The sequence below is a fragment of the Myxine glutinosa genome, chromosome 6 (genome assembly GCF_964187855.1).
Source record: "Myxine glutinosa chromosome 6, kmMyxGlut1.1, whole genome shotgun sequence".
Classification (NCBI taxonomy): Eukaryota; Metazoa; Chordata; class Myxini; order Myxiniformes; family Myxinidae; genus Myxine; species Myxine glutinosa.
The window spans coordinates 99,339,411-99,351,709 of NC_136266.1; the positions used below are offsets into that span (position 1 = coordinate 99,339,411).

The 12,299-nt window shown below is 47.5% G+C and overlaps 1 long non-coding RNA gene across 1 annotated transcript; it reads left to right on the top strand.

Moving 5' to 3' along the window:
- The first annotated feature begins 2,868 nt into the window (after positions 1–2,868).
- On the top strand, positions 2,869–12,092 carry LOC137415579 (uncharacterized). The gene is made up of 3 exons (XR_010982099.2): positions 2,869–2,944; positions 9,416–9,478; positions 11,006–12,092. It is a non-coding gene; the product is annotated as an uncharacterized LOC137415579 (long non-coding RNA).
- The last annotated feature ends 207 nt before the right edge of the window (positions 12,093–12,299 follow it).

A 12,299-nucleotide genomic window follows, 5' to 3' on the forward strand; every position in this document is an offset into this window, starting at 1 on the left:
TTGAGTACATTCCATCTCAATCTCCCGTGATACATGTACTAACACTGCCGTCTCTTCAACCCCAATTTCAACTATGATTATTTCATCTTCTTTTTCCTTGACGACCGCCGGTGCACATAAAATTTTCTCTTCCAATTCGGTGGCCGTCGGCTTTTCCATACCTCGAGTCGCGATTTCTACCCCGGTCAACTTAACTGCGCCCGGCCCAAACTCGCTTTCCACGCGTTCCTCAAATCGCGTTACCTCTTCGTGTACCAATGCGACTTTCCCGCTCGACCTGCGCCCTATGTCTTTCCCCATCTCTTTTATTAACTCCCCTCGGGTGTCCATTTTGCTTTCCAGCCCGTTTTTTACCTCTTCTAATTGATCCCCCATCTTGTTTTCCAACCCTTTTATTTCCCGGGTGGATTTGTCACTTTGGGTAACCAATTTTGCCATTATCTGGACCATAAATAATCGCATGTACTCTGGCATCGCGGGCTCGGCTGCCGCGGCCATGTGCGAGGCGCCGCCATTTTCTACCCCTACAGCCGGCCCCTCATCAATGTCCTCTTCTTCCCATTCTTCCCGGGGGTCCTCGGTCATTAATTCTTCTCCCTCAACTATCTCCTCCTCTACCCCCACCGGCATCCGACCGTCTTGTCTAGCCATGGCACGAATTTAATTTGGATGTTACAAAACTAAATTTCGGTCGCTCATAATTTTCGACTGCGTTAAGCGCACTTCGGGTCCCAATCCAAACTCCTGACACCAAATGTTGTGGATCTCAGCGCCGGCCTTCTCCCCTTAGCAAGGGGGGGGGGGGGTGGGTTAGTCCCCTTGACTTTGACTGGCCGATGGGACCCGGAACCTATGACGTCCTTCCCGGACAGCGCGAAGTAGGGTCGTAGGAATAGAATAACTATTGCCTAATTACTCGCGCTGCCCAGAAACGAGGAAATAAGCCCTGCACGAATCATGCGTGCTGAGACGCCGAGCGGTGCGTACACGCGATCCGTGCCGTTTATCTGGTGAACCCGGTTCTAGCGATCTTACTCGTACCACGCTTGGCCAATGGAGAAATCACAGAAGCGGTCGAATTGGGAAGAAAGGAAGAACACGATTTATTTACACTATTTACAATGATGAGAAGAAGCAGAGACACAGGGCAATCCTTAAGAACAGTCTTAACTTACTCCCAGGACAAACGGGCCGGTCTCACACACAGACACACTCACACGGGGATTGCAGATGAAGGTCAGCATGTCCAGGGATGGATGGCACATCCACGGATGGTCAGCTCTCTCCGGTCCCCAGCTCGTACCGCGAAGATGGATCCCGTAGCAGGCAGGGGCTCTCCGCGTGTCGTTGGTGCACACGGGATAATACGGGGCGAACGGTAGGGTCTGGGCTCTGGCGGTTAACACTGGCGGCTATGGCCGCGTTCACTCGCGTGGCTGCGTACGTAATAGGCGAATACAGTTCAAAGCCTTGAAGTGCTGACACAATGAAGTGCTCTCAATGCGCTCACCGTAAAAGTCCTTCCAGCCCTCTTCTCTGCGAGTCCTTACAATGCGCAATTCCTTCAAGCAAGTCCTTTTGTAGCAAGTCCTCTTGTACAACGAAGTTCTTTGCATCAGTCCTTTTTCATAAGTCCTCCGAGTCCTTTGCTTCAGTCCTGTGCAAGGGCTTTGTGCAAAGGCTTTTATAGGCACGCCCCGCGAACCTTCTAGCACTTGCCAGACGCGCCTTACCACGCCCTATCACGCCATGCCCTTAGAGCCCTGGTTGGCTGGTGGCCCTTACCGTCATCGCCTCTGACGCGCTGCCTTGACGCCGCCCCACCCCACCCCGACCCCGCGCTCCTCCATCTCCTCAGGCCTACCTCGTGTTACTCGACCAGCGAGCGAACAAAGGGCAGCGAATGCTGCTGGCAACCAAAGCATAACAAACTGAGGGATCAGCCAAATGGGGTGCGGGATCAATTATGCCCATAGGTGGAATTGGAGGGTGGTGCAAAAATGAAAGGACCTAAACTCATGTCTTTACACAATGCAGATATTACGAGTGGAAATGGCCTATACTCACACATACTGTGACATAACTAATACTCTGCGGTGGCCTACGTGTTGCTCGTGGCCTAACTATGGGGGGGGGGGTGGGGGGGGCAATCCTTTAGCCTTTAATGATGTCATATGTACAAATCTCAAAACCGTAGCAATACATTTACTTCTTCATGCAGCTGTATGAATCAAATTGGCGTCCCTTTATAAAACTTTTGGTGTTCTAAAACTTTTGACCGGTAGTGTATATATATAAATATATATATATATATACACTACCGATCAAAAGTTTTAGAACACCTCAATTTTTATATACATATGTGGAGATTGTGTCTTTCAATTGTGTTTTGCTTTATTCAAATTATAGTTTGCTTAACATATATGCTTTAGTTTCACTAAATAAATAAGCCAGGTCAGCTAAAGAGAAAAACAACTTGGAATGTAGTCTGGTTTCCATCTGCCAGCAGGAGATAAGAATTCAGGGAAAGTTGTGTGGGAAGTGTCCTTGAGTAAGTCTCTCATGGGCAGTTTTTGGTGATAGGATAAGAGGAGGGGCCAGTTGTTAAACTTTTCCTTTCTCGGAAATTGCCTTTAGCTGACTGAGAATAAATCTTGATAAAGCCTTTGGTTTTGCTTGTATATAAAGGCCTGCCTTTTGCTCATTTACTTAGAGTGTTTTGAGAATTGTCTTGGTTCCTATGAGCTCTGATCTTTCTCGAAGCAGTCTCCACGATTGTGTTGGTTTTTCAATAAAATTCTGTTACTGCTTCATCAGGGTGGACCTTGAATCGATTCACCAACATCTGGTACCAGGGCTGGGGTCCAACTCGGAGCCGGACTGGAAGGGACGGACTCCGGGGGAGACCGAGAGGAGAGGCCGGCTGGCACCTGATTTGATTAAGGTGAACCTTTGCGCTGAAAGTTGTCCCAAATTACGTGCTCCGCTCTTCATCCCGGGTGTGGTCCGTCCCTCCTTCGCCATCTGAGCTTGGGCCACGAACAAATTGTAAGTATGGGCGATTGATCCGGAGTGACAAATTTATTGATCTACCAAGGGTAGGGTTACGGTTAGCAAGGGGGGGGGGAAGGGGAGGGGGGTGGGGAGGGAGAGGGGGGAGGGGAGGAAGGGGAGGGCCAGTCAACAATGACGTTGCAGTTCTCATGGGAGGAGAGCAGCACAACAATCGCGACATCGTCCTGCATCTTCGCAACAACAGCACGAAGCGGATTTTGGAGACTCACCGATCCTGTGACGCCCTCCAGTACCATTGCCCGGCGGGGGAAGGGAGACCCGTACATTCTCAACCCGTATAGTCGCCCTCTCGACTCAAGCTCACTCGGACAAAAGCCTCGCACAAATTACACCGTGAAGGCCCAATGGCCATGTCTATGCCACAAATCAAGTACTTGAGCGAGTCTGGCGCACTGAATTGAAAATATATAGAACGCTCATACTCCGTGAAAAGTGTAGCCGCCGTGTCCCCATCTTGGTTAGCATGACTCGACCAACAAGTTTCGCGGATCTCGTTTGTTTTGAACGTGTCCCAGATTTTAAAAGCCAGACAACTGTTAAAATGCCATTTTGTGCAGCAATAAACTGCTCAAATCGGTTAAGGAAGGGTTGTGGAAAGACGTTTCGCAGCTGTTTCAAAGACGTTTAATTCATATCGCACAAAATCGACAAAAATCGACACAAAACACGATCGCACAAAAGGTGAAAAAACGCAATCGCTTTTCGCTCTGAATTACGTGCAAACGTGTGACGGAAATCACCATCGCCCAGCATCGAGTGCCAACCAAGATGGCGCCCGGTAGCTGCATCTCCACCTATGTGGTGTGAATGGCAATGGTCATTCTATATATTTTCCGTTCAGTGGTCTGGCAGCGAGGATGGAACATCACGTGATCGCTCTGAGCGAATCAGCGAGCTACTCTGGCACCGGCTGAGATTCCGTGTATAATGTTCCTCGCTGAAATGCGCTGAGGTAAATATGAATAAAAAATATGGATCTCGTCAAATATTTTTAGGTAGGCCATGTCCTTCCCAGGCTCAATGGTCATGTCTCTGCCAAATATCAAGCACGTGAGCCTCTCCGTTTAGGAGTCTATCGGTAACATACACACACATACACACACACACACACACACACACACACACACACACACACACACACACACACACAAACTGTGTTTTATTTATATAGATGCTCATAACATTAATTTGTCACATCAATGTATATATTTGCATTTAGCACTTTGCTAAACCAATATGTCTCATGTTATCTTCATGCTCAATTTCAATAGAGCCTAATTACAGTCTAAAGCTGATATTATTGACCGAATAGAGAGATATGTTTTTCTCTTGTATCAGCGAACATCAGCACTCAGCCATGTGAATGAAGCCAGGAAGCAGTTGTTCACCCAAAACCGTACGATGGAAAACATTCCTCCAACGTTACATGCCCTGGAACAGCATGTGAAAAGGGCTGTTTATCAGGCAGGGCACATCTGGGGACAGTCACTTATAGGAGACCCCGAAGTTCCATCGCCAGATTTATGGGGTTGGGAGAGAGTGAGAGATGATTCCCCATGGACTCCATGCTGGACCACTCTTCCAGAGGCAGCCAAAGCTTGTCAGGAACTGTTGAAATGTGGCTGCAAAAAGTCTTGTACAAAAAGATGCAAGTTTGTCAAAGCAAATCTCCAGTGTACACAGTTGTGCTTCTGTTCAGGACAGTGTAACAGAGAATAAATAAGCAAGCAAATCTGAAAATATGAGATACTGACGGAGATAAATTACTGTTTCAACAGAATGTATGATACACCATTGGATTGCTTGACCTGAAAAACAGAGGTATAGATACCATGATCAATTGTAATCAGAGCACTTACATTGATGTGACAAATTAATGTTGTTAGCATTATTTTTAAGTTTTCACAATGATATTTCACAAGTGTTCTACCGAGTTCCTTGACCTAAAAGCATATGCATAGACACCAAGATCATGGTAATCAGGGCACTTATAGCTGATTTATGGGCAAAATGTGTTTTGTGGTGGCCATTTTGAATTTTGCATTTTTTGGCGGGAAACGTTGGAGTGACATCGTGGTTCCCGCAATTTTTGAAATCGGCATACTAAAAAACCCCCATGTGCAAATTTTCATGCTTCTTTCCAGAAGTGCACACCTCAGTCACATATCCACCCTGCTACTGTATGAAGCTCCAGACAAGCTAGAGAAGAAGAGAACTTTCCCACCCGACTATTGGAAAGTGTACGGGTGGTGGAAAGAGGAAGCGATGAAGAGGCAGGCAGCAGCGAAACAGGCTAGACTAGCCGGAGTAGTATTGAAGACACTACATTACTACAAGGTCAAGTCAGATAGAGACCAGGGTCAGGATAGTGCTGAAACTCCATTGAGATAAAGCACAGGATACGAAGCAGTGAAGCGACAAATACTGCTAGTGTAGTAGGATTCCTACCACCCCCACCCTCCCGCCAACACCCTGCCCCCTATACCCACCCCATCCTCAAACCCCCATTCCTTTGAATGGTGCGAGAGGAACATGAATGAATGGATATATATACAGGTGCATGTAATGTATGTTGTCGGAGACATGTTGGAGGTTGGATAGGCGTTGTGCGCGCAGCAGGTGACGACTTAGAGGACGTGCCGCACACCTGGTGTGGATGTGTGTGCTTGGCCGACTTATGGACGCGTGTGCTTGGTCGATTTAGTCTTCCTGTTAGATGTGTGTCATGTATCATGTGTCATCATATTGTCATCATGTCTGATTGTTGGAGGTCAGAAAATGCTTCCCAGAACCCTAACTCCATTCCCAAATCAAGGACTTCTTGTATTGTCTGCATGAATTATGCAGTGGATGGGCATTGGTGTGAAGTTTTGCAAATATCATCTCGCAACACCGTGGCATGGAGTTTGGAAATGACGATGTTAGGTCACGTGGGATGTCATTGATTGCATTTTGGATGGAGAAACTAGGTTGTGGTGTGCTCCAGGATGTGGCGTGCTGTGCCGGCCGAATGATTGTGACCTCGCCTGTAAATAGGTGTGGAGGCTTTGGGGCTAGGTTTCGCCTGCTTGAAGTGCGGGGAAATCCGTGCCGGATGTTTGAGGTCTGACAGATGGTCTGGTACATGTGTATGGCGTGCACACTGTGCTGGGAGCTTGTGCTGGGTGCGTACTGAGTGGATGCTGAGTATGAGAGGACTGCATGGCGTCACCGTGCTTGGCGTTCGGGTGCGCGGGTCGGACTGTGGTTCACGGGCCTGGGCAGCGCATGTTGGTCCCGCAGAGGATCGCGGAATAAACTAGCTTTAATTCGGACCGGAAGCCGAGCAATCGTCAAATTAATCTCGAGCACTGTATTGTGATAAATAAATAAATGCTGGCACGTTAAAAGTGACTGTCGCTCCCCGCACGGAGAGCGGGCGATCGCATGATTCGCGAGTCGGGATAGCGAGCGGCAGGCTTAAGTGCCATAAAGATGGATACAATTAAACCCGGTCAAATTAAAACAAGTAATTGCGGTATTAAGCTCTGTTCGTGTCAGTTTTTTTATTAAGTGAAGTCAATTCGACCTCTCCATTGCATTGGGATAAGAACGACAAGGAAACATGATGTGGCGAGTTTGAACTGAAACCCTATCTATCGATCTTGCGTATATCGACTGGCCCAGGGAAAATAATGCGTGTTTGTTGCAGGTTCGGGAAGCATGTGCCGTGTGACGTAATGCACTGTAAAATGCGAGTCTAAGGAATTACGATCGGCTTTAAGCTTCACGTTGAATTAATGTAGAGAACGATAATTAGATATGCTCGAAGTCCTGCTAGTCCATTTCAAACGAATATATTGATCGATAGCCCTGTAATCGACTGGTCTGGTCTGACCCAGGCAAAAGGGAAGGCGTGACGTCATGCACTGTAAATGCAAATCGTGATCGTGCGTGAGCCCGCAGAGGATCGCGAAACGCGTTGGATAAAGGGATGCGAATTAATTACCGTGTATTGCGACCGGAAATGAATCGAGCGGACGGAGCGGAAATATGATTCCGTGTGATAAAATTGAAGTTCAGACAGAGTACCATGATTGTGAATTATTAAGTTTGGGAATCGAAGATTGGAGCGATTAGTGAGCAACCAGCAGTCGAGAAAATGATGCAACCAGCCTGCGGGTGGCTGAACATTCGCGAACAACCAAAATGTAGGGCTCAGAGTGGAGAGATTGAACGATGCGTGTAGCTGCCGTGCGAGGAGGAGACATGCAAGCTGGCATTGTGCCTGTGGTGGTGAGCGTGGAGAATGCCGGCAAGAACTCGCCCACTGTTCGGGGTGGATTCGTTGGGACATTCGAGAGGAGCAGAAGATTGGCAGATTGGGGAAACGCGTGTACAGGTGTGCGAAAGGTAACGCTGCACTCGGGTTGGGGTGCGGAGGATGGAAGTGAACGAGACTGGGAGAACGAGACGTCCGTTTCTCCAGACGGCGCCGTGACTCCGACCATCGTGGTCCGGGGTTGGTCGAGCCTGGAAGTGAGGAGGCACGAGCAAATACGTGCTGCGCAGAGGTTCCTCTCTACTCAATTACGTACGATTTTGAATGACCAATAAAATTTATTTGTCTGAAATGGAGTTGATCTATTTGTGGAAGAATATTGATTTCTGCCATTTGTTGTTGTTGTTCTTATGGAGCATCTCGGAGGACCCGTGAAAATCTGCTTGGGTTACAATATGTTTTGAGTGACTATGACTATGCTATGACTCCTGCGCTCTATATGGGGCGTTGACTACAGTGTGCTTTGAATTGAGTTTCAGTGTGTGGTAAACGTCCATGATGGAGCTCTGGCTTATTTATGTTAAATGGATGAGAATTGCGATGACAGTTGGGAGACGCAGGGTGCGTGGTGCATCTCGGAGGTGCGTGGTGCATCTGTTTTGATACGCCTGGCAAAGGTTTTGTGGGTGCATCTGGCGGTGGCGCTGTGAAGATTGTGGTGAGCATGCAATGGTGTGGTTGTGAATGGGAGAGCCGTGTTTTGATGCGGAAGTGTGGAGAGACGTGGGTTGCGTGGCAGCGTAGACGCCGAGTCGCCCTCCGGAGCCATTGTTCAACCGGCGTGGGTGCGTCCGTACTATGTGAATGAGGCTGCAGGAACGTACATACGAAGGTGCTTTGTGATTGAAGCATGCATGTGAGAGGACATTGCATGGACGTTGGAGATTCGCGAGTGATGGTGGTATAGTTATGAAAATGCATTTGATTCTGAAGGTAGATCATGCTTGGTAAGTTGCCCCACAGGCGGATAAGGTGAAGTATTTGAGATTTGACGATTTGAGAAGGGAGATTTGTGGGTTTAACGTCCATCCGACTGTCGGGTTTCGGTTTTCAACTGTCGGTATTGTTGTGGCTTGCACTGTATAAATGAAATGTGAATGGGGCTGCAGGAGCATGTATCATGGAGGTGCTGTTGCGGGGTGCGGTGGCTTGCGTTGTGGACAGTGTCGGAGGTTGAGGTTTTTGGTCGTGTGGCATTTGGCGGCCGAGTTGGAATGATGCGTGGGGTGTTTGGTGCAGGAGGTGCGCACCAAGTAGAGATCGGGCTGCATGGTGGAGCATGCCCCAAGAAGAGCTGTGAAGTGGTGAGATGGGGGCAAGCGTGTCGCATTTCGATTGAGATATCGGTGGGTTGTGATCTTCGCTGGAAATGTGGTTGAGAATGGAATGGCAGCGGGGGGTGGAATTGTTGTTGTAGATGGCGGTGTTATTCGTGGTGGAGGCCTTGTTTTGATAGACATATTACCAAAAAGATGAATATTTGTCAGACGGTGTCTGTCAAATCTGAGTGACTGCACTGTGTCAACATGATGGAAATGTGAGTGGCACTTTGTCAAAATTGTCAAAATGACAATGTTTATGAATTGTAGAGGGTTGCTTTGTCTGACGTCATGTGCGCCGAGTTAAATAGGATGGATGGTTATGTTTTCACCCAGTATGTTCATTTGTCTGTCTGTCTGCTCTGCTCGTTTGTCGGGTCACCTTTTTGGAACAAAAGGAGGGGTGAGGACGAGTCTGAAAGAAGATCCGGTGGTGTGAGTAGTGGATGGAATTTAACCTTAAATGGTGGTGGTGCTGATTGCGCCGGGCAGTCGTGTTGTGGTGTTGTGGTGTGCAATGTCATTGTGGAGAACGCCGGGTGGCGAGTGTGGAAATGTTGATCGGCCAGGATGTTGCAGATCTCTGTTTATGTTGTGGCTTTGTTGTTGACAATGACATCATGGGTGCCGTGGTTGTGGTTGTGGCATTGCGGTTCGATGGAGGTAAAACCACCTGATACATGCATCACATTGTCAACAGAGGGCACCTCGAGACATACCAACCCAGGAGGGAGTAAACAGGACACCTGCACTCAGACAAACAGTGAGTCTTGACGACAGTAATACATATGAGAACTATTTTAGTTTTTGATAAACGGACCAGGTTATTTTTTATTTGTTTTATTTGTAATAAATAAATAAATAAATAAAAGGGAGGTAATGGGGGTTTCAAGGAAATGATTGATGATGATGATTGATGAGAGGACCAAGTGCAAATGTTGATTGGACACAAGATAGGGCTTTTGGACGGGCTTTTGGTGGGAATGTGGCGTGTTTCGCAGGGACAGACGATTGAATTCGGATGTGGGAATTATTAATTTTTTGTTGTAGTGGCAATTTTTGGAACAACTCATTTTCTGATTGGTGAGAAACGCCATGGCTCCCTACAAAATGTAAGACAATATAGGACAGCCAGAGGCCGAAACAGGTGCAGGGAACAGGTGCATGATATGCTGAGAGCGGGACCCGGGGGTCAGGTGGATTAGAGAAAATTGGTTTGTTAAAAATAATCGTTGGAATAATGGTTTCTGTCACCATTTTAGAAAGAGAGGGTGTTAACAACGACCAGAGGTGTAATCGGCCGTTTAATTATCGACCTCCGGTGACTGCTCATGTGGCTGATAGCCCCCCCGCCCCCCCCCCCCCCCCCCCCCCCCGTCTGGGTTAATCCACAAAAAGAGGTAGTTTGCCTCCAGGGCTCTGGCCATTTACGCATGGTGGAATCGGAATGCGTATACACCCTCCGAGGGAAGATGGGAAAAGGGAAAAATGGGATTACGAGTGATGCTACAAGACAAGCACACCCACAACATAACCGCTATATCATTCTCTAGGGGGATTAGTAGGACCAATGGGGTGACGACGGGAATTCAGTGTCTATCCACCCACCTGATTCCGCCCCATGGGATGATGTTCATATGTGATGATAAAGCGTACCCCTACTTACCGGATAATTGGGGTGGCACATGCTATCTAGGATCGGTTCTTCCCGATATCGAGATACTAGACTATCTAGATTCAAGGCCTCTAAATAGGCGAAGCAAGAGAGCGATTTGGAACGAAGACGGAACGACTAAGTTACATGGGCAAGGATGGGAAAAGGTGCTAGCGTTTTTCTTCCCGGGAGCAGGCACCGTTATGAATAGCTTCCGGATAGAAAAGATGGCTTTAGCTTTGGAAAAGGTAGCTAACGACAGCTGCAGCCCATAACGAATTATTAGATACAGGAGTTCACATGCGCACGATGGTAATGCAGAACCGGGTAGTGTTGGATATGCTATTGGCAGAGAAAGGAGGGGTATGTGGGGTAGTGGAAGGGAAGTGTTGCACGTGGATACCGGATCCATCCGAGGGCGTGTCAGCTGCGATAGTACGACTAAGAAAGACTAGTCACGCGCTAACTATTGATCTCATCTCGCGTGAAAACTCTTTGATTGCTGGATGGATCACAGATTGGTTCAAAGGATGGACAGGCACGATTGTTAAATGGTTGCTGACCACACTTGCAGTGGTAATTGGGGTAGTAATCTGGGGGGCACTAATGAAAGCCTTCGTGCTTATGTGTGTGAAGAAATACTTCACAGGATGGACGTCGAAGAAAGCACCAGTGAAGGGAATGGCTCTTGTTGCTGTTCAAAATGATGCCTTGGACACTTCATCCTTATCTAATAATGATTGCTTGCCCCCATATGATTCCCAATTGTCCTTGCACACCCCTTCCCTACTGCTCCCTTCTGATGCTTTTGATGATTTTGATGATTGTGATGATTTTTTACAAAATCCCTTGCATGTGCGGGAATTGTCTGTTCCTGTTTCGTCCTATGTATTACAAGCTCTCAGTGTGAGTCTAATCCCCGTCGATTTAGCTTCGGGTCTGGCTGCCAAAGGAGAGCTGTTAAAACTACAACATGGAGACTCAGAGAAAGGAGAGGCTGGCCACGGGGGCCTGATAGGTGACAATCTCCCACCACTAAATTAAACATTGTAGGTGTAGCTTTGTCTCGGTTTTCCATAGTCTTGCGTTCTCAGTCCAAAGATTGGGGTTGACGAAGGCAAGATGCTTACGCTGGGGGAAGGGTGAGCTGGAAGCTTCCCCGGGCGTGAACGGGCGGAAGAAGATGGACCGGAGTACGAAGAAATGCCTGCATGCTAACACTAAATTGTCTCTTTGATACATTGTCTCAACAGAGACAAGAGGAGGGAATGTGGAGATTGTGTCTTTCAATTGTGTTTTGCTTTATTCAAATTATGGTTTGCTTAACATATATGCTTTAGTTTCACTAAATAATTAAATAAGCCAGGTCGGCTAAAGAGAAAAACAACTTGGAATGTAGTCTGGTTTCCATCTGCCAGCAGGAGATAAGAACTCAGGGAAAGTTGAGTGGGAAGTGTCCTTAAGTAAGTCTCTCATGGGCAGTTTTTGGTGATAGGATAAGAGGAGGGGCCAGTTGTTAAACTTTCCCTTTCTCGGAAATTGCCTTTAGCTGACTGAGAATAAATCTTGATAAAGCCTTTGGTTTTGCCTGCATATAAAGGCCTGCCTTTTGCTCATTTACTTCGAGTGTTTTGAGAATTGTCTTGGTTCCTATGAGCTCTGATCTTTCTCCAAGCCGTCTCCACGATCGTGTTGGTTTTTCAATAAAATTCTGTTACTCCTTCATCAGGGGGGACCTTGAATTGATTCACCAACACATACACTACCGGTCAAAAGTTTTAGAACGCCTCAACCATCACGCTTCTTCCTCCATGTTTGACAGTTGGTGTCACACACTGAGGAACCATCCTTTTGCCTACTCGACGGCGTACAAAAACCCTGCGTGATGAACCAAATATTTCAAATTTTGATTCATCGGTCCATAAGACCT